The sequence below is a fragment of the Anser anser genome, assembly GCF_964211835.1.
Source record: "Anser anser genome assembly, chromosome: 10".
Lineage (NCBI taxonomy): Eukaryota > Metazoa > Chordata > Aves > Anseriformes > Anatidae > Anser > Anser anser.
Window position 1 is genome coordinate 12,583,526 of NC_139730.1, and position 18,832 is coordinate 12,602,357.

General features: G+C 48.8%; 1 protein-coding gene across 1 annotated transcript in view; it reads right to left on the reverse strand.

The window, feature by feature from the left end:
- Positions 1-18,832, reverse strand: part of HCN4 (hyperpolarization activated cyclic nucleotide gated potassium channel 4) — a 159,896-nt gene that overhangs the window by 55,283 nt on the left and 85,781 nt on the right. The window lies entirely within an intron of this gene.

The following is an 18,832-nucleotide window of genomic DNA, read 5'->3' on the forward strand; positions in this document are numbered from 1 at the left end:
TTAAAAACCAAAATACAAAATTGTAATCACTCACCCCTCTTGCCCTTTGATTTTACCTTCAATTTACATTGAAAGCTCCATAACTCCTCTTATAAAATAAGTCGGTTGCAAATATTTCCAGAACATCAGCCACACCTCAGAAATAAACTCCATCATCACATCTTTTTAACCGCAGTGACCTTCTTTGATTTCTGCTCTTGTTGGATATATGTGTTGCACTGACCCATGGGGGAAGCTATCTTTGTATCGGATGTTGGATGTAGTCTCTGTATGTATCAAATGCAAGAAAGAACAGCCTCAAACTCAGCAGACTTTTACCAGAGCACCTGGTTCAACTAATTCTTGTACCAGCTGCTGCATCACTTCCAGTCTTATGAGATGGATATGAAATTGCACTTAAATGAAGTGCAAGGAAAAGAAAAACATGTCAGAGCTACACAGCAGCTCTTAGCAAGGACACCCAGAAACCTGGCAGAAGGGAGCTGCAACCCCTTCTCTGCAGCCAGTTCTCTAATGCCAAGGGAGCCTATGTCCCTCTCGTCCACAGCACTAGTCATAAGCAGGACACACGGAGACAACCAGGTGCTCCATCATCAAAGCCACATACATAGTCAAGAATTACTTGATGGACACTATTTGGGGGGGGAGGGGGGGCTGTGTTGTAGAGACATTGAGGGTGCTTGGCTCTTTTATGCCCAGCAGGCCTAAGCTACATACCTGCCCAGGTTTGGTTTTCCTTGCCCGGCAACGCGCCATGGTGAGCAGCAGAGGTCGGCCCTGGAGAGCACGGTCACCCTGCGTGACTCAGCACGGAACCACCTTCCAGTCTCTTTTCCCATTAACACATCCCATGAAGAGGGGGAGCAGGGAGCAGGGAGCAGACCCTACATGCTGCTGTAGTACCAGCAGTCCCTCCAAGGAAGCAGGATTGCTGGGATGCAGAGGAGGCAGCATGGCCACCTACTACAAGGGAGATGCTCTTGCTCCAGCATCACCCCGCAGAGACCCCGAATGCATCTGACATCCTTTCCCACGTGCTGCCGTGTCGCTGGAGCAATCTGGGAGGGATGGAGGCCCGACAGCCATGCCCTAGCGTGTCCTGCCCTAGAGTTCTGCATGGAGAAATGTTAATCACCGCTCCCCACACACAGTGCTGCTGCTGCTGCGGGAGGAGTGAAATATTTGGAGGACTGGGTGTGAGTGCAGCAGACTCACCGCTGTCAGCTGCCACGGCTGGGCCTTCTCAGGAGACCTCCCCGTGGTTTGGAGGCACGTGCAGCCTGGCTGTTTTGTGTCTCAGCCTGCAACCTGGTGACACAATGTCCTACTTGGATTTAATGGAAGAAAATGGAAACAGCGTGCCTCCTGGTGCTGCTGCAAAGCTGACCTCCAAGTGAGCCATGCAGAGAGCATTTATCCAGACCTGCAATTTCCTTAGGGATGTAACAAGATTTACTCTCAGTTCTTCAGATGTAAAATAAGCCATAAATGTGACTTTCTTACAAGTTGGCCAAAAGACAGGGAGACACTGACACGGGCTTATATAGGATGGCAAAGCCATTTTCAGTTTGCTGAGTTATGAACAAAAACGGAGAGTGCAGTGACAAAAACTGCAGGGAGAAGCATTTCCTGAGCACTGAACAGCTCCACGGAGCCCCAGTGCAGAAAGCTGGGGCAAATGATTACTGAGGAGCTGTCTGTCTGTCAGGGAAGCATCTAAAGCAGGGGACAGGGCCGTAGGCATGCTGTGTGACTGTATGGCAAGGTCCATCTAACTGCTTGCTGCCCTCACAGGGCTGGTCCTGCTCTTTGCAGCCACTAGCAGCAATGTGAACCTGCCATCCTTGCCAACATCATGGATTGCTCCCACAGTGAGTCAGTCTGAGCAGCTAAAAAGGCAGAAAACTAATGTTACGAAAGAAAGGAATCGTGTTTGTCAGTTTAGCTCCCTAAATTGGCTCATCACTCTGTTGTCAGAGCTAGCTGTTCAATTTCAATGCTTGTTTCCACACCAGATATTAACACTTCCCTACCTAATCAGGTTGCCATGAGGTCACATGCATTAGGAGATGCCAACGTGCTCAAACCAGACCAGGAGGGAGCCACGGAAGAATGCCGGGAACCAGAATGATGAATGATGTGGATAACTGCTTCTAAACCCCATTATTTCCGCTGCATCCAAGGTGCAGCTGGAGTCCACAGTGTCACTTAGCATGAGAAAGGCCATTCTAATGATATTTCTGAGCTGAAAAGAAGAAAATATCCAAAATCCAGCATGAAAGGCTGTTCTAGGAAATCCGACTCTCAATGCTGACTCAATCGATCAGTATGAAAGCCAAGCACATAATTCATAAAGAATAATTCCTACTGGTTTCACCTTTTTTTTTCCATTGCAGAAATGATCATTCTCATTTAGATAACCCTAAGCAAAACCAGCCTATCTGAGTGACAGCCATGGGCTATGGTTTTAATGAAGCCAGAGCAGCAGTTTGCAGAAGGATCACTGGGTGGATCTTTTGTACTGCCAGGGTTTTACTGTGTTAATGACTTTTCCTCTCCCACCTATGTGTGTTTTTCAAAGAGCTTCAGCCCTCCTGTAACCCAGGGAACTCCAGCCAGGGAGAGGGAGAAACCCAGACTGGTTTAGGAAGTGCCTTTCTTCCTTTAATATATTGAAAGTAGAGAGTGAAGAGCCTGAGGGAATGGACGGTTTAGGGGAAAGGTAAATGGATATGGGGCTTCTTATATGATGAATGGCATCTATTCTGGTCAGGGTTGGGCAGCAAGCCTTTATCCCGTGGTGCACCTCCAAAAACCAGTCATAAATGAATGTGTTTGCTTCTGCCACTAGGTCCTGCTGCCTCCTCTCATGTTCTAAAGGGTGGATTCAGCTCACCTACAGTGGGCCTCAAGATCTAGAGACCATTAGTCACTAGACGGAAGCACGCCTACCGAGGGCGAGACATCTGGTTTGCAGCACTCGTGTACTTGAGAAGGGGATGCATCGCATCTCAGGAGTTCCTGCTTCCCTCTGCTGCCTGTAATGGAAGCCTAGGTCAGAACTCCAGCTGTAAATGTCTGAACTGCAGGTGAGACATATCCAATTTCAAATGTCAGTCTGAGGAGCTACCAGCCCACTCCTTGGAATACATTTGCATTCACGTGCAAGAGAAAAATACGAAACACTCACCCTGCGGCACACAGGAATAACAGCGCAGGGGTGGAATGAACACCTCTCACATGGAAGAAGCTCCTACTGTAGAAGCACCGTGGTATTGCAGGGAATGCTAACTCCAGGAGTGTGCTGGAGAGGGCCTAGCCAGTGCTGCAGAGCCCAGAAGCAGCCTCCAGCTCGCCAGCGAGAGATGGCGAAGAAACATTCCAGAATAGCTGCTCCAGGAGCAGAGGAACATGCGTGGTAATTGGTACTTCTCTGGTTTTCATTATTAACACTCGGGGCTTTCTTGTCCTGATGTAACACAACCCCGGCTGGGTCCCAGAGCATTACACCTCCTTCTGTCCCTGGAACTGCTCTTGCCTGCCTGCTTTCAGCTGCCTGTCATTTAGAGGAAGGGAGTGGGGAGGAGGAGGAGGAGAAGGAGGAAGCATGGACTCTAGCTTGAAGGTACCTGTTTCCAAGGGCATTTTCTGATCGAGCCAATAGTGCTGTTATTTGACTGTCCAGAACAAACTGTGGCTTCAGAATCCCTGCTACAAAGTCCACTCTGTGCCTCTAGCCAAAGGCACCTTGTGGCACTCTCTAAAAGGACAGCTGGGGGAAAGTGGAAGGACCAAAACTTTCCTTAACAAAGTCTTCTCTAGGCATAAAGGCTCCATCTTGGAAATCCAGCCTATACTGAGCAAACTATCTATCAGGATCCTAATGGCATGAATCCAAGATCCTGGAAGTCCCAGCTAACTGTGCAGCACCCCTCACTTGGCTCTCTGCTGCAACAGGCTTCCTCTGTCCTGAACCTTTGAGCTGGAAGAAATCAAAGACACCTTGGAGAATTGGGGGCCTGGCTCTGGCAGTGAAACAAGCACTTTGATTCAAGTCAGAGCTGTATATTTAATTGTTGCATGTTGGCACATAGCTTGCTGTGGCTATCCAAACCACTAGGTCAACAAAATTTCTCAGATCCTTGAGAGTGATGCTGCATTACCATGTCCGTCTGTCTCGGGACCACAACTGCACGCTCCTGGTGGCTCTGCATGGGCTGGAGGTGCTGTGCTTGGAAGAGGCAGCTTGTCCTGAGGGTCTGGGAACTGCGATACAGAGGCGTAGCGATGATTCTGTTTGGAGCCAGTGTGGCTGAGCCGGAGCTAGACACCCTGCCAGACAGAGCTAACAGCATGCACAGTCACTCAGCTGAATGCTGGCTCTGCGCAGAACTGCCTTGCATCCACTGGGTTTATGAACAGATTCTGCACCGCAGGAAAGCAGTGAAACTGCCTGTTGCCCTTCACTACCTCTACTAGCAATATAGCAGGATTTCTGTAGCACTGCATCCAAACTGAGAAAGCCTGCTGGTCCTAAGCCAGTTCTGGCGTCTGTAGCCACACCGTGGATAACACACAACTGTGATAAATCCCCTGTGGATAATCAAGTGGCTGTGACACTGCTCCAGCTTAATAGAAAGCAAAGAATCTACTCTTAATTTATGGCTTAAAAACCCAAAGACCTTAAAAGGAAACATAAATATCAGAAGAGAACCAAAACAGTATAATATGTTATTCTGAGAGCTCTAGGGGTCAGAGTTAAGGTTGTTCTGCAGGGAGGAAATACGTATTTTTATTCCTACTTAAGAAGAGTATTTGTGGACTCTGGGGAAGAAGGTTGAGAGGTCTCTCAGTCCACCTTCCCATACTTGGCTTTTGTAGTTAAAATCAGAGGTAAAGATATATTTTCCTCACAGAGGCACTGGCCTTTGCAAACCTAGGTGTTCAGTCTCAATCTGCTGGAGACAGGTGACTGCTCTGAAGAGCTTTTTGGGAGCCTGGCCATGCAGCTCCATCCTGGAAGGCTGGAGGGAGGGAACAGACAAACAACTGGCAGAGCTTGCAGGAGGGGCTTCCCCCAGAAGAGGAATCCTCTCCGGGCACATACAGCATCACACACGTTAGAGCACCGAAGCATGGAAGCCACGAGCATACACAAGGCACACGCAGAGCCAAAACCCCTGAGCAGTTCAAACACTGCTAAAGACATGCAAGAAATCAGAGTCAAGAGAGAAGGGGCAGCTCCCCAAGAAATTCACCCTGTCACGTAGACACTCACCACTGGGAAACACAATGTTTCAGCAAAGCAACACAGAAGACAACAACAGCTGATGCTGTTGATGAGAAATGCATCATCAGCCCCTTTACTTGCTCCTTCCTCTCCCTCCCCAACTTTCTGTTTATTCTTCCAGGGATGCCACGTTTAAGCTGTGCCAAAACATAAACAAATCCTAACCCAAAAGGCTTGTTGTCTCAAGTAACTCATCAGGCCACACATTTTGTTCTTGTGGATGAATAGACAAAATGCTGTTCTTGCCACTAAAACATACAAAGATAGAAACTTTGAATTTCTAAGGCTACTGTTGCTCAGACCAGACTGCTGAAAAGGGGCTTAGGAAGGAAGGAAAATTATGTAAAGGATCACAATTGGGCTTATTTACAACCTCACAGCATACTGGGAAGCAGAAGGCCCATATGAAGGCTCAGCTTCGGGTCAGACAGCTTTGGGCTCTGCTAATCACATTGTGTTTGGCAGAACGGTGAGGGAGGGAGGGAGCTCTGGGATCCAGATTGTATTGGGACAACGCTGAAAGCACCAGCCAGCACAGAGCAGATGGACTGGAGATGGGAAATCATCTGTGGTGCACAGCTACATCTGCAAGCAGTGTGCAGATTTGGGGCTGACAGTTTGAGATGGTGTGGGATTTGGTTCTGCCCGCTTTTTTGCTGTGCCAGCAAGGAAAACTATAGCCAGAAGATCAAGTTTTAGATGAAGGCAAGAGTTTGGGGTTGATTCTCTTTTTATGCTTGCTTTGCACCAAACGACATAATCAATGTCAGCAGAGTTGCTGATGCTGCCTTGAGTCAGGGTGAGAGGAGAAGCGGGTCCGTGATTCACTCGGTGTAACACTCACAGGAGGAGATGTTGGGGAGCGTGCCTGTCGCAAGGCTGCCTGAACAGTGAGTTGGAGGGAAGTGCATCGAGTGCCAGGTGTTAGGAGAGAGATCCGAGTAGATTTTACACTTTAAATAATAATCCTTTGTGCTGCTGTGGCAGTTTTCATATGAAGGTCTCAAAGGGCTCGGCTGACATTAATCTGGTGTGCTTCAATATCTCCAGTGAATGTGTTATTTCCATTATCCTAGATGGGCAAAAAGAGGAACATAAAAGTGAAAAGCCAGGGGCGCAGGAAGCTTTAAGCAAAGTTTTGGATCAAATCTGGGGACACCAGCTTTGGAATCCTGCTCTACCCACTGCACATGTGGCGTGGCTCCCATACAGAACCAAGGAGCTGCCCTTAGAAAGAGCCACTGCAGCCCAGAAGCAGGGCAGGGGGAAGAGATCTCTGAACAGCCTGTTGCTGTTGAAGCCCTACAAGAACACCATGCAGGTCTGCAGGCCCCTACCTCCTTCTGAGGTCTTCTAACTCTTTCCAGGCAGCTGCCGTCTGGCTAAGGGAAGTTCTTCTCCAGCTATGAGATATAGGGCTGTAGACAGGGAGCAGCAGAAAGCCCAAGCCAAAATTAAAAAAAAAAAAAGCCTTTTCTTGCCTTCTCCCTCAGAGACTTGTGTCTACTGGAAAATATTTACAGCAGAGAAAGGTGAAATAGCAGGACTAATTAGCACTGAGAAAGCTGGCATAGACGGCAGATGTTTATGGATATATATAAACCCCAAAGATCCTGCCACCACCATGTGTTTTGCCTCTTGCACTCTCAGAGTTCGCGTTGTCTTGACAACAGCCCCCCTTCCCCTCCCCATGCCACCCCCCAGCCTAGACTTTAATCTTCATCCTTTTAAGAACTTTTGTCACCACGGCAACATGACACAGACTTTTAAAAATATTTTCTAGCACAACTCAAGATGACTGCCTTCCCTGCACGGTTTTCTTTAAACCTCTTGGATGAAAACATTCAGGGTTCCATTCTGCCTCCCCAGAACTGAGCTGTAAGCACCTCGGGTGCTATTGAGCAGGGACAGGAGTTGGCCCCTGCCCCCAGCCTGGGGGGACGATGGCAGTTCCTGATCCCAGAGAACGTGTCGCAGAGCTGCAGGGTCCGTGCACAGACTGGGGCCAGGAACTCCATGGCTTTGGAGCATGTGCCCCTTTGCTTTTCAACAGGGCTTGTGTTCTCATACGCCTACAGCTCAGGTTTTCAACAGTATTCATATATCTCTTGATATAGTTAAACGCCTTTAGAAAAAGAAAAAAAAAAATCAAGCCCTGGAGCTGTAAGTAGGTTAGGTGTCTAGCTCTCTGTGGGAATGAGATATCTTACCTGCCTAGGCATTTTTTTAAATCTCTCATGGCTCTTATCTGCATCTTTGGGGGCTGTAATTCTTCTGAGAGGCCAGCAATGAATCACTCCTGGAAATAGGTCACAGGCTTTTTTGGAAGTTTAAGAATGACCACAGTCTTCAGGCAAAAGGCCCATCCGGCTCGGTGGCTATACTTAGGTACGCCTAGGCAAAGAAATATCTGGGAAGGCAGAGGGGAAAGGAGGCATAAATACCTGAGAGAGAGACAAGATACACAAGTGGTTTGAAACCAGGGCGGTGGAGGTGGCCAGCGCGGGAGAAGGCAGCCGGTCGGCGAGCTGAGGTCATCAATGGACGACTTGGATGACGGAGGTGAGCCCAGGCTGCAGACTCTGTCACAGGAACCTCAGCTGTGGCCTGATCAAAAATTCATCAAGCTAAGTGGGAAGACACCCCCTGAGTCCATTGAGCTACCAGGCACAAGGCCAATTAAAACAGTTAGCATGGGCAAGTAATGAGGCAAAATAATAACGGAAATATTGACCATGCTGTGCTGTCACCTAGGTCAGGCACAGCCCTCCCCTCAGAGCACGGCTCTATTTTCAGGCAGGAAGCTGAGAAATTGCTTGAAACTGAAGTATCAGCTGGCAAGAGGAAATGCTGCTTTCCAAGCAACGTGCTGCTCGGCCTGAGGAATACATCGACGCAGGAATGCTTGAGACCAGGATCTTGGCAGGTATTGAACACACACCTGGCTGAATAACAGTAACTTTAAAAAACGGTATATATTCTTCCTTTTCAGAGCTTAAAAAATAATAATAAAATGACCAAAGAATAAATCTACCTGCGAGCAGATTATTACAGAGCTGTTGTTTTGGAATTCATCACATGCTCCCTCTGAAGCATTTCATCACCATTAAGTATGGGAGAGCAGAATGAAGGAACCTCTGGTCTGCCACACTGCTTCTCCTTCTCCATTTACATACATGAAAGAGTCTAACCCAGAGAACCAAGGACTGTCAGCAGGATTTTTAGCCACAAACACACAGAAGAACATGGGAGAAAGAAAATGAGATCCAGAGAAGAGGCCCTTCAAATGACAATGAAAATCACCTTAACATTCAGATTGCCTGCGAAACAACCACAGCTCATGTTCTAGAGAAAGCTGCCACAAAACATGAACTTTGTTTTCAAAACCTTTGTTTTCAGAGTTCCTTCAGTCACTCTTGAAGTTTTTTAGTCTAAGATTCGTAACAGATTTAAAAAATCCAAGGCTGTCTTAACACACTTACAGACTCCTGTGACTGGCACCCAGGCTGTAACAGAAACTCATCAGGACCTGCCCAGTAAGTGCAAACTCGCTGAACAATTACAGAACTTGGCAGTTTACTCTTGATCAGTTACTATGTCTTTAGTGCTTCTTGCTCTTCAGTCGAGAGGCACCCTCTATTAACTTTCTATCAAGCCCCACTCAAACACGACAGTACAGCAAGAGGGTGAGCCAGAAGGCGTGCACCCCAAAATGAAATGAGCTTGTTGTCTCCAAAGCACTTCTCTGCACCAGCACCCCAGCTCTGTAGTCAGTGTTTGTTTAAAGGATCGGCCTTTTGGGAGACTGAAATGATGGCAAGTTTTCCTCCACCCATTTTTAAGCAGCAGGTAATGTCACTTTCAAAGCGGTGCATCTGCCTGCCGAGGCTGCAGCTGCGGGACGTTTGGTCGTGTTTCTGTACACAAGCACAGTCCGTGCCTGCTCACAGCCCGGCTCAGCCCGTCAGGCCAGCTCACTGACTGAACGTAGTTCCACCAGTCCTCCAGCGTCACTCGATTACAGCCTCGGCAACCCAGCCCAACTTCCACCCCTGACTTTTTTTAAGCTGTTAGTGACTGCAACACCCGTGAAAGGAAGCAGGCTGGCAGGCCTGGAGCCTTAAATAGTTTCCTGTGCCACGAGGCAGAGAGTGTGAGCAAGATAATGACAAGCTCCTCTGGCTGCAAACTCGGTGACACTGGATGTGTACGGAGAGCAGAGTTCACGGATTGAGGATGCTCAGCACAATGGCCTGATTTTCTGATGGGCTGAGCATTTGCCTGCAGAGTCTCCATCGATCCACTTTGGGCACTTTCTTTTTTCTTGTGAGTAACATCTCACAGGCAGCAGATGAAAAGGAAGGTGTACTTGACACCGCAGTGAAAGAAACGCTGGACTGCAGCAGTGCACAAATTCAGAACAGAGGTGTGCCAGGTCACTGGGGAGGCTGGAGCTTGGTCCTCGGTAGCACAGATTTGAATTGCATTGTTAGCATTGCTTTTATTTCTAAATTACTTTGATGAAGGCTGGTCTGAATAAGTCCAACGAGGATCTGAATCATCTGTTGGGGGACCTCAACCAGTTTGCCAGCAGCGTGCCAAGAGATTTCATTGCACAGACTGATGGAGATTTATTTGCATACAGTGTCACACGTCGCATCCTGCCCAAGACAAGTAACAGGAGAGACAAACGCCCTCCCACTCTTTCAGAGTAATAATAGCAATATAACCTTTTCAGTATTGCAACGTGCACCTTAGAGAAGACATCTCTTAAAAGAACAGTGCAGAGAGAAGAACTCCTTGGGTAACATACCTAAGAAAACCTGTACTCTCCCATAAGCTTCCCAGGGCAGAGGCTGAGGAGTCCGAAATGAGAGGAAGAGGAGCTGCTGGAGGAAGTGCAACCGCCACCCTCACATCACGCAGGCTGCACTGGACTATGGAAGAGGGAGGAAGTGACATTTTTTTAATTTGCTTTAGGGATTTGGGGCACAGAAAAGTGATACTTTTTTCTTTAACTGACAAGCACTAGATTATATTTATGAAAATATGACAGCATCCTGCTACAGTTGCATATAGATACTTTGGGTGATTATAGAACAAAGTTCTTTAAGTCAGAACAAAGATGGTTAAAAGCATTATTTAAACACCATCTAAAATATTCCTAAACCTCCCTTAATACATGCTGGGCAGGAACATAGTCCCTAAAGGCTGCCATTTTAATTATAAATGCATTAGGAAATGGTGCCTGTTGACAGGTATCAAGGCAAAAATACCCAGAGTTGCAGCCAGAAAAAATGAGGAAATTTGCACAGCTCTTTTAGGTGTATAACATAATAACACCACACTAATAGCACTAATAGTAGTAATGAGAGTTTGACAAGGATGCTGTACATCCAAGCGAAATGCCAGGTCTGCAGCTGTGCCTCAGAGGCTGACCTCTGGAGGCACGTCACCCAGTGGAAGCGTGGCACGAGTCCCTCTGCACTGTCCCAGCACAGGGCGCTTCTATCCTAGAAACAGATCTTTGACACCCTTTCTTTGCAGCAAACCCATACCAACCAACGGTCCCAAAGGTAAAGGGTGCTAGCAATTGCTTTTAAGGGCCGTACCCTTCCACAGGCTTGTCTTTATCCCTTTTTCCTGAAAGGATGAGGCATTAGGTACTAGGTCTCTGCTGTCACTGCTGGAATGGAGCCAGGTACCACCATGGCACCGCAAGATGCTCACACAAATGTTAACAAAGTCCTAACGAACCCTTTTGTTCTTGCTGCATCATATGATCAGCAAGTATTTTATTGGTATTTTTCTCCAAAAGGCACACTCCCTCCTAGAATTACTGAAAGAAAGTGAATTGCTTTGGCCCAAGTGCTGCCATTTTCCTTCAGAAATAGCTTTGCTGCTGTCTCTGTTCAAATTTTCCTTTTAGTCCTGATGGGCACGTGACCCACCACCCTCTCCCGATGTACTCCTCTCCTGCCCCGTGAGCCCGGCTCCCTTCCCACTGGTAAACATGCAGAATAATTCCACTAACCGCATGAGAAGAAGGGACAAACTACATCTAGTGTCCATTCCAATCGCTCCAGCAAGCTCTTAGGCAGCAACCAAAATCAGGAAATCCAGAAGGAGGCATAAGAAATCTCCCATCAGGCAGAGGGAAGACAACCCACCTCCTTGGAAGACATCACCTGAATGTGTAATAGTGAGAGATTGATTTAAACTTGGAAGCAGGAGTGTTTTTTAACCCTCTGAAGCTCTTGCCTACCTTTTGACTCTGGATGTTCTTATAGCTCACATAAACATCCAAACTGCCCTTGAATTTCGCTGTCTGTGGAAGAAGCTCCGATGTCTGAATGCACGCTGTCTGAAAGAGTATTTCCTTGAATTCATTTGGAATTTGCTGCCTTTTCAATTTCATTGACTGCTCCATATCCTTCATGTATGCAGCAGGCAAAATATATATGGCCCTCGTCTTTTTCTGGCTCAGTTACTACTTTATAGGCTTTTTCTTTTCTCCACTTTCCCTTAAAGGAAAGGATTTCAAACTTCTGATTTATTCCAAGTTGCTCTCAAGCATTCTCATCAGTCTTCTCTGAATTCCCTTTACTCCCACAGTGCAGAGGTAGTCCCGGTGACTAAAGTTGGGATATTTTCAACCCCAGTTGTCCTACAACGGAGATTTATAACATTTTTAATGCTTGTCTCCACCCTGTGCTCCTCCAACACCTGCTCTGCTTTTTTATCACTTCCAGCAAAGAAACGGGCAGGAAGAAACTACACAGAAGTAGCTTTCACAAAGAAGCTACACTACGAAACAGAACCGGAGCTGCCTTAGCATTCATACTCTCCTCCCTGCTCTGCTTGGTTTCTTGTTTAGTTTGAAAAGAAACTGAGTCCTTTGGGAATTCACTTCATAACCTGCTCATGCGACCTCTCCTGCCTTACCCTCTATATTCTGGATCATTCTTCAACTTCTGCTGCCTTGTCTGATTTAATGACACCTCATTGCTGTGAAAGCCCCCAGTGAAGCAGCAGGAACATTCGGCCCCATCAGTGTAAGAAGAAATGGGCAGAAGAAATGATGGTGGCAGCACTGAAAAATCACCAGGGGAAATGAAGTACATAAAAATGACAGCATTGATCATTCTTTACAATCCCCTAGCAGCTCGCTGCATGCTGCTGTGGCAGAGCCTCCCTTGTCAATACCTCTGAATATTTATTCAGAGAAATTAAGTGCGGGGTAGAAGCTGCTTTACCTCTGTGGCTGTCTGGGCTTTGCAGGAGCTGTGTCTACACTGGCTATGTCTACAAAGGCTACAGACTATGTACACTGGGGCTCTATCGACACTGGGAAGTGAGAATGGTCTCCAAGCAGTGCTAGGTATGTGGGCCAGCCTTGTGGCACGCACCTCTCCACCACCGCAGTGGCTGTAGCATGGGCTCGATGTACCAGAGGTGAATTTAGGAGGGCTTGAACATCCCAAGGGGTCCGCTCCTGGATGGTGCTGAGCCTTAGTCACCCTCAATCTGTCCAGACCACACAAATGAGGGCTGTGTGGAAGGGCTGAACATACTCAGGCCCCATGCCTCACAAGAAGTAAGGCCAAGGCTCAGTCCATGTCTGGATGCATGATTATGGGGATGCGGTGCAAATACAAGAGGGGACTCAAGAAATAGCACAGACTCCTGCTGAAGTGACAGCACAAACCCAGAAAGGCTGGGCGCTGCCTTTCCTGCCCCCCAAAATAATGTTAAGAAAGTGGTAAAACTGCAGCCCAGGACTAGCGTTGTGCCCTAGGGAGCCGTGCTGTAAGAAGGGTGGGAACAGGACCAGCGCAGTGCTTCACTGCTTTACATTTACTGTAATGAGTGGTTTTACATGAACACTTCTAACCTAAGGCAGAATTATTATTAAGTGTCACTAGTGATTATAAATGAAGCTGGATCCCTGACCCCGTAAAGCTCTGGCAGAGCAAGAAACGTGAATCAGGACACAAGCATGTCAGGCAGAGGATGTAGATCCCAGGAGCAGCTGTAACTTATGGGATTGGGCAAGGAGAAGCAGCAGGGCAGTAGGCACATTCCTCCTACACAGTGTCAAAGGTACTCATCTCAGGAAGCTTTAGCACGAGGAGTAAATCCTTCTTTGTTTTAAATAATTCTACCACTTACTTTCTTTGTGTTTATGGAGCTTTTCCTCCACAAAGTGAACAGAGAGTGAAGCTGTAGTCAATCAGTTCTGCTAGAATACCATGGGGTAAGAAATGCCACTTGGAAATCCAGCTTCAGACAAAGTCTTGGCCCCTTCTCAGGCTGCTGCCCTCCTGGGGGAGTGGGAAGCCTCAAAAAGCCAAGGTACAACCACGCATGGGATGAAGCAAACTTGAGCCACTTCAGATTTTAAAGCCAATGTGGGGGAACCCAGACATGTGCTCCATTAGATGAGGACTCAGCATGAATTCAGAACCATGGGACCTTATTTCCCAGCTCCATGTCTGACATGGTTGAGATCGCATGAGACGGGAGGTTTTGGCTCCTTTCACTAAACTTACATGAATATCTTTCGGGTTTAGAGCGCCGTTGTATTCCAGAATTTTGTGCACATGGTGGGTAGCAAGTGAGACACGGGAATCATTGTGAAGTTTCTCTTTCTGACCACCTACAAGCTGGTGACTTCCTCGAGAGAACGTACTCTGAAGCACGCAGATGGGTGTGGGCACTCTGAAGAGCAGTAAGCAACACAATCACAGGGATCACATATTTCACAGCCCCCAGTGGGACGACTGAAAATGGAAGGGAGTCAAGAACAGATGTCTGGTATCCAGTAATTAGTCAGGATCTCCCTAAAACCCCAAGCACCTCAAACTCTGAAAGGATTAAATTTGTGTCCACGTATTTAGCAAGTGAGTGCTGTTTGAGCCTAAGCTTTGTAACTCTCCTTACTGCAGAGACGAGAAATGATCTGAACATCAGGATTTCATTAGAGAGCCCTCTCTCGTCTGTAGGCTAAATATCATGGGAGATGTAAACACTTCTGATGAGACTGATGAGGAAGCGTTTGGCAATGTGGTCTTTTTCGATCTGCTGGATGCCAAAAGGGAGGTGACGAGGAAAGAGATCATTGAGGATGGGGTGAGGAGCACAGACCGGAATGTATTGGGATGCAGGTAAAAGGGAAAGCCTCAAAAGGAACTTCAGGGCAAAACACAAACTGTAAGACTCCTGTAGCAGCATTAGCTTGTTGAATGAAAGGTAGGGAGGCCACATCATTTGGGGCATCAGAAATCAGAGCTGATACAGGGTAAAGGAGCTTCTGCCAGCAGGTGCAATCGTACCTGGATCTCCCCAGCACAGCATACCTTTGGATCCAGCACACACATGGTGACCTGGCAAACCCTTACCGACACAACAGGCAGCAAGGGAGGGCCCGCAGTGACAACCAGGGCCAGGCAGGACCAGGCACGGAGACAAGTGTCTGGCCAGGACGTGCCACTGCCCTGCAGCAAGCCAGCTAGGCTTTGCCGAGCTGTCAGCCCCACAACGCAGCTAGGCGCACGTACGGAGGTGAAAGGATGTCTCTGCTGAAACTGATGACCACAGATGACCTCCTGCTGCCATCGCCCCAGGAATCAAGAGGATCTCTACCTACTCTCCTGCCCCTTCTCCGATGCCAGGGCAGGCATCTGGAGTTGGCAGCTGCTTCCCACCCATTATCACATCTCATTTTCTGGGCCAGCTGTCAACTAAGCCGGTTTGTCGGTGCAACCTCCCCACCTTCCAGCTCCAGAAGCAGCCCACAGTGTGCTGTTCTGCCGGCCCCACAGGCGAGAGGCTGGTTGTCGGCTGTCACGCAGGGTAAGCTCTGGACCACCTGCAAACAAGCAATGGGAACAAGAAGCCACTGTGTGGAGTGTCGGTGCGCAGCCCTGCCTGGAATAAAATATCCTCTGTCCCTTTTAGCCTGGTCTTTCCACTTCAGTCACATGCAAACATGTTCTCTTCCATTTGAAAGGTCTCTTCAGAGAAGAGTTTCTGCCCTCCCTCCCAAAACAATGCAGCAAGTTGTGGGCTGCTGTCCTATAGCTCACATCTCCTCTAGGGAGGAGGGAACGTACGCGGGCAACTTTTCCTCCAAATGCCCCCCAGGTTCGTAGCTAATCAAAGCAGGCACTGCTTCGCTCCAATGGCTGATTGCAGCACTGGCTCTTCGCCCTTCCCTCACTCCATTAGTTGATCAGGGTCAAACGCTGGGCTCTGAGGTTGCTTCCCCTCCGTCTGCTGCTGCTGGCTAGAGGCTGCCAAGGTAGGAAGGGAACAGGAACGAGGCTGAAGTGAGCAGCACATCCTGCAGCCAGTAATCACTCGGGCTGGGGCAACATTTGTCAGGCAAGGGAATGGCAGAGCACTCCTACACTTTAACCCTCAGGAGCTTGCTGCAGCAGACTCGGAGCCCACGGTGCTCGAACACAAAGAGCAGCAGGGGCGATGAGGCAGTATGAGCTTCCATGGGGGCTGTGCAAACCTCACAATGGCCCCCGGGTTTTCAGTGAGAGCATGACCCTGCTCTGATCTCTAAGATCCCCCCTCCATGGTGCTACTGAGCAAAGCCAGCAGAGATGCACGGGCACTCTTCTGCAGTGCTGGTGAACCTTGAAAAGCAGGAGGCATGCCTCTCTCGGGAGCGTGCACGGCTGGTGTAGCGGCTGCACTGCTGCAGACAGGCTGGGAGGGAGGTCCAGAGAGCTTTCTGTCTCCAGCAGCAGAAGGAAGGCTGCTGCCAGCTGCTGCACGTCCCCAGTCAGCACTCTGTGCAGCACATCCAAGTCTGAAGGCTGCAGATAAGGGGCGAGTGCTTTGCGATAAAGTTGCTTTTAAAGGAAGCATCTCCTACAGGAGCTCACAGCATGCTCTGCCTCAGGAAGAAGGGAGGAGGGAAAGGGCAAAGGCCAGAGAGGAAATGTCCCAGCCTGGCTCCATACCTCATTGCCTGCATTCCCAGCGCTCACAGCAAGCAGGGATGGAAACCAAAGGGTTTTTTTCCATCTTCCTAAAATGGGCTGCACTCTTCCTTCCCTGCTAGCTGCTGAAATGACCTTGAAGAGAGCAAGGAGAGGGGCAAAAATCTGTACAAGAAGCAGCAGCAGCATGTGCTTGTATCTCATCTCCAGCAGCATTGTTGCCAAGGGTCATGAGGGGAGCTCCGGGAAGGATTCCTCAAGTTCTCCTAAAGCATCGCTGCACTGCCTCTGCCCTGCGTGCACTCATGGGAAGCGCTGTGCAAGGCAGCAAGGCGAGACGGAGCTACAGTCTGCCATGCTCACTGCTACGTGTTCACTGCTACGAGAGCTTTCCTTTTGCTTTCTGTGCTGGAGAAACCAACCTCTTCCCCCTAGAAACAGCAAAGACCAGCTCCCTGCTCTCCAGCCAACTCGTTCTCTGTGGAGCAGCAGGCAGAGCCTGGCTAAGCAAGGCAGTCTCCTGTGTTTGAAAGTAAGTAATCCTTCACAATATACAAGGCAATGCTGCAAGATGAACTTCCCAGAAAAAGTGACAATGCCTTGTGACTTGAGCAATTTAAAACTTATCTCACAACAGCGTTGAAGATCAGATAGTTCTGTGCCAGGGCAGATTAGATGATGCAGCAGGTCTTCCTCATCTCTCATTTCCTTTTCGTTCTTCCTTCCTCCTGCCCTGCCGGCCTTCCTCCGCTTTTCTTTCATATTCCAGAGTTGGACTGGGGCTGCTTCTCCCTCAAGACAAAATGCAATGTGTCTTTCAGATCCAGAGGGCAGACAGCTGAAGGGGAAAGTTCTTATCCATCCTTCCCTGTACCTGCAAGCTGGAGGTGATTTATCGACTGAACAAGCCAGCTGGTAAGATGCCTGCTCAGCCTGGCAGGCAGCAGACCTTTGTGGAAATGTTTGGGGTGCAGAGGAGCAAGGCTCACACGTAGACCAAGCCTGAGGGGAAGGGGAAAGCCTGCTGGAGAAAGTACCATCAACCTGGATCACACGTGTGGTTTTTTCTCTCCACCTGTATGCAAATGACAGCCCTTTTAGTCCTCTGTGTGCATGGCAGAGCAATATGGAAATAGGGAGGAAGGTGATCACAGCACAAGCTCCTCATGGTTCGTTTGTGGCTCCACTTTGCATCTCCCGTGGCTGCTCCAGCACAAGGCGTGGATACACACAGAGATGGGGAAGTGCTGGGCTCACGTGATACCCCAAGTCCACCAGTGCATCCATCAGTGTCTTACAATGCATTCCTATAAAACCACCAGCAGAATATCACCCTCCAACCAAGGGGAACAGTCCCAGCCCACGGGGAGTCCCCATGCAGTCACTGGGCTCTCTCTAGATGGTCTCTTATGTGAAAGAGCAGGCGAGGCTCTGCCAGCCCAGCCATTTGCCAGGGCTGCTCCCAAGCTTTTTTGGCCCCCATGATGTGCTCTAACACCCTCGCAGAGGAGACACAACTACCCTGACGTGGCTCACCTCCTTTTCCTTCAGAAACCAGTTAGAGCCGAGCCCAGTAGTTGGGACTAGTTTGGGGTGGTGGTGACAGGACAATGACTAGAACCTCTCATTGGTGATCACTGCTGGGCCCTGACAGAGCCTCTGGACTTTGGCTGCACTCAATTTATATAATTAACTACACAATCCCAGCCTAATTCTTTGTAGTGTCAGAAAAGCCAGTCACTGGTGGGATAAAGTGGAATTAGGGATGTTTGGGTGGTGCATACTGGAGAGGAGTCTAATCAGCCCTATTCGAGGGACAGCCTCTCCAAACTGGGCTACACTGAGACACAGCAAATCAAGAGGAATTAACACCCGGCAGTTTGCTGGGTGAAAAAAATATAAATGAAAAAAAAAAAAAAACAACAAACACAGCTGCTGCGTCTTAACTGTTCTCCACCCCCTCCAGGGAGTTGAGGAAGAGCAGGCCTGTCAGCTGCTTCAAGAGACATTATTATCCTCGCAGTTTCTTCCCAGTGTTTACAAGGAATCGCTGCTGCTGCCTGTTTGGTTGCCTGTCAGTGTCAGTGCAGAGCGAGGTTCTCTCGAAGTTCACCCTCCGCAGGCTCCACCACCCAGGAGCAGGGCCAGACCTAACCCAACGCCGGACGAGGGCAGGCTCCCAGGGCTCTGTGCACCGCCTCGGTACCAGGCAGCGTGCTGCAGAGCCCAGCTCTTCCCAAGCCACTTCTTTTCTAGTTGGTCCCCCGGCCACCGTCAGGGCTGGCCCTTAACTCAAGATTTCCCCTCAGGCTCATCTCCTTCTGCTCCAAGTCCACTTGCTCACTGCAAAGACCATCCGTCCTTCCTTTGGATCATGGTGGGATCCAAACTTGGGAAACATTCACCAAGCTTCTCCTTCTCTCCTGCCCCTTACGAGGCAAAGATCCAGAGTAACCACGATGCCATCCTCTTCCATGTTCATCTACCTTCACTAAGTCAACAGGTGAGAGACGACATGAGACACGTCACAGTACAGTGAAAAGCCACACACTACAACAGAGACATCTCTGTCCAACGTTGGGTT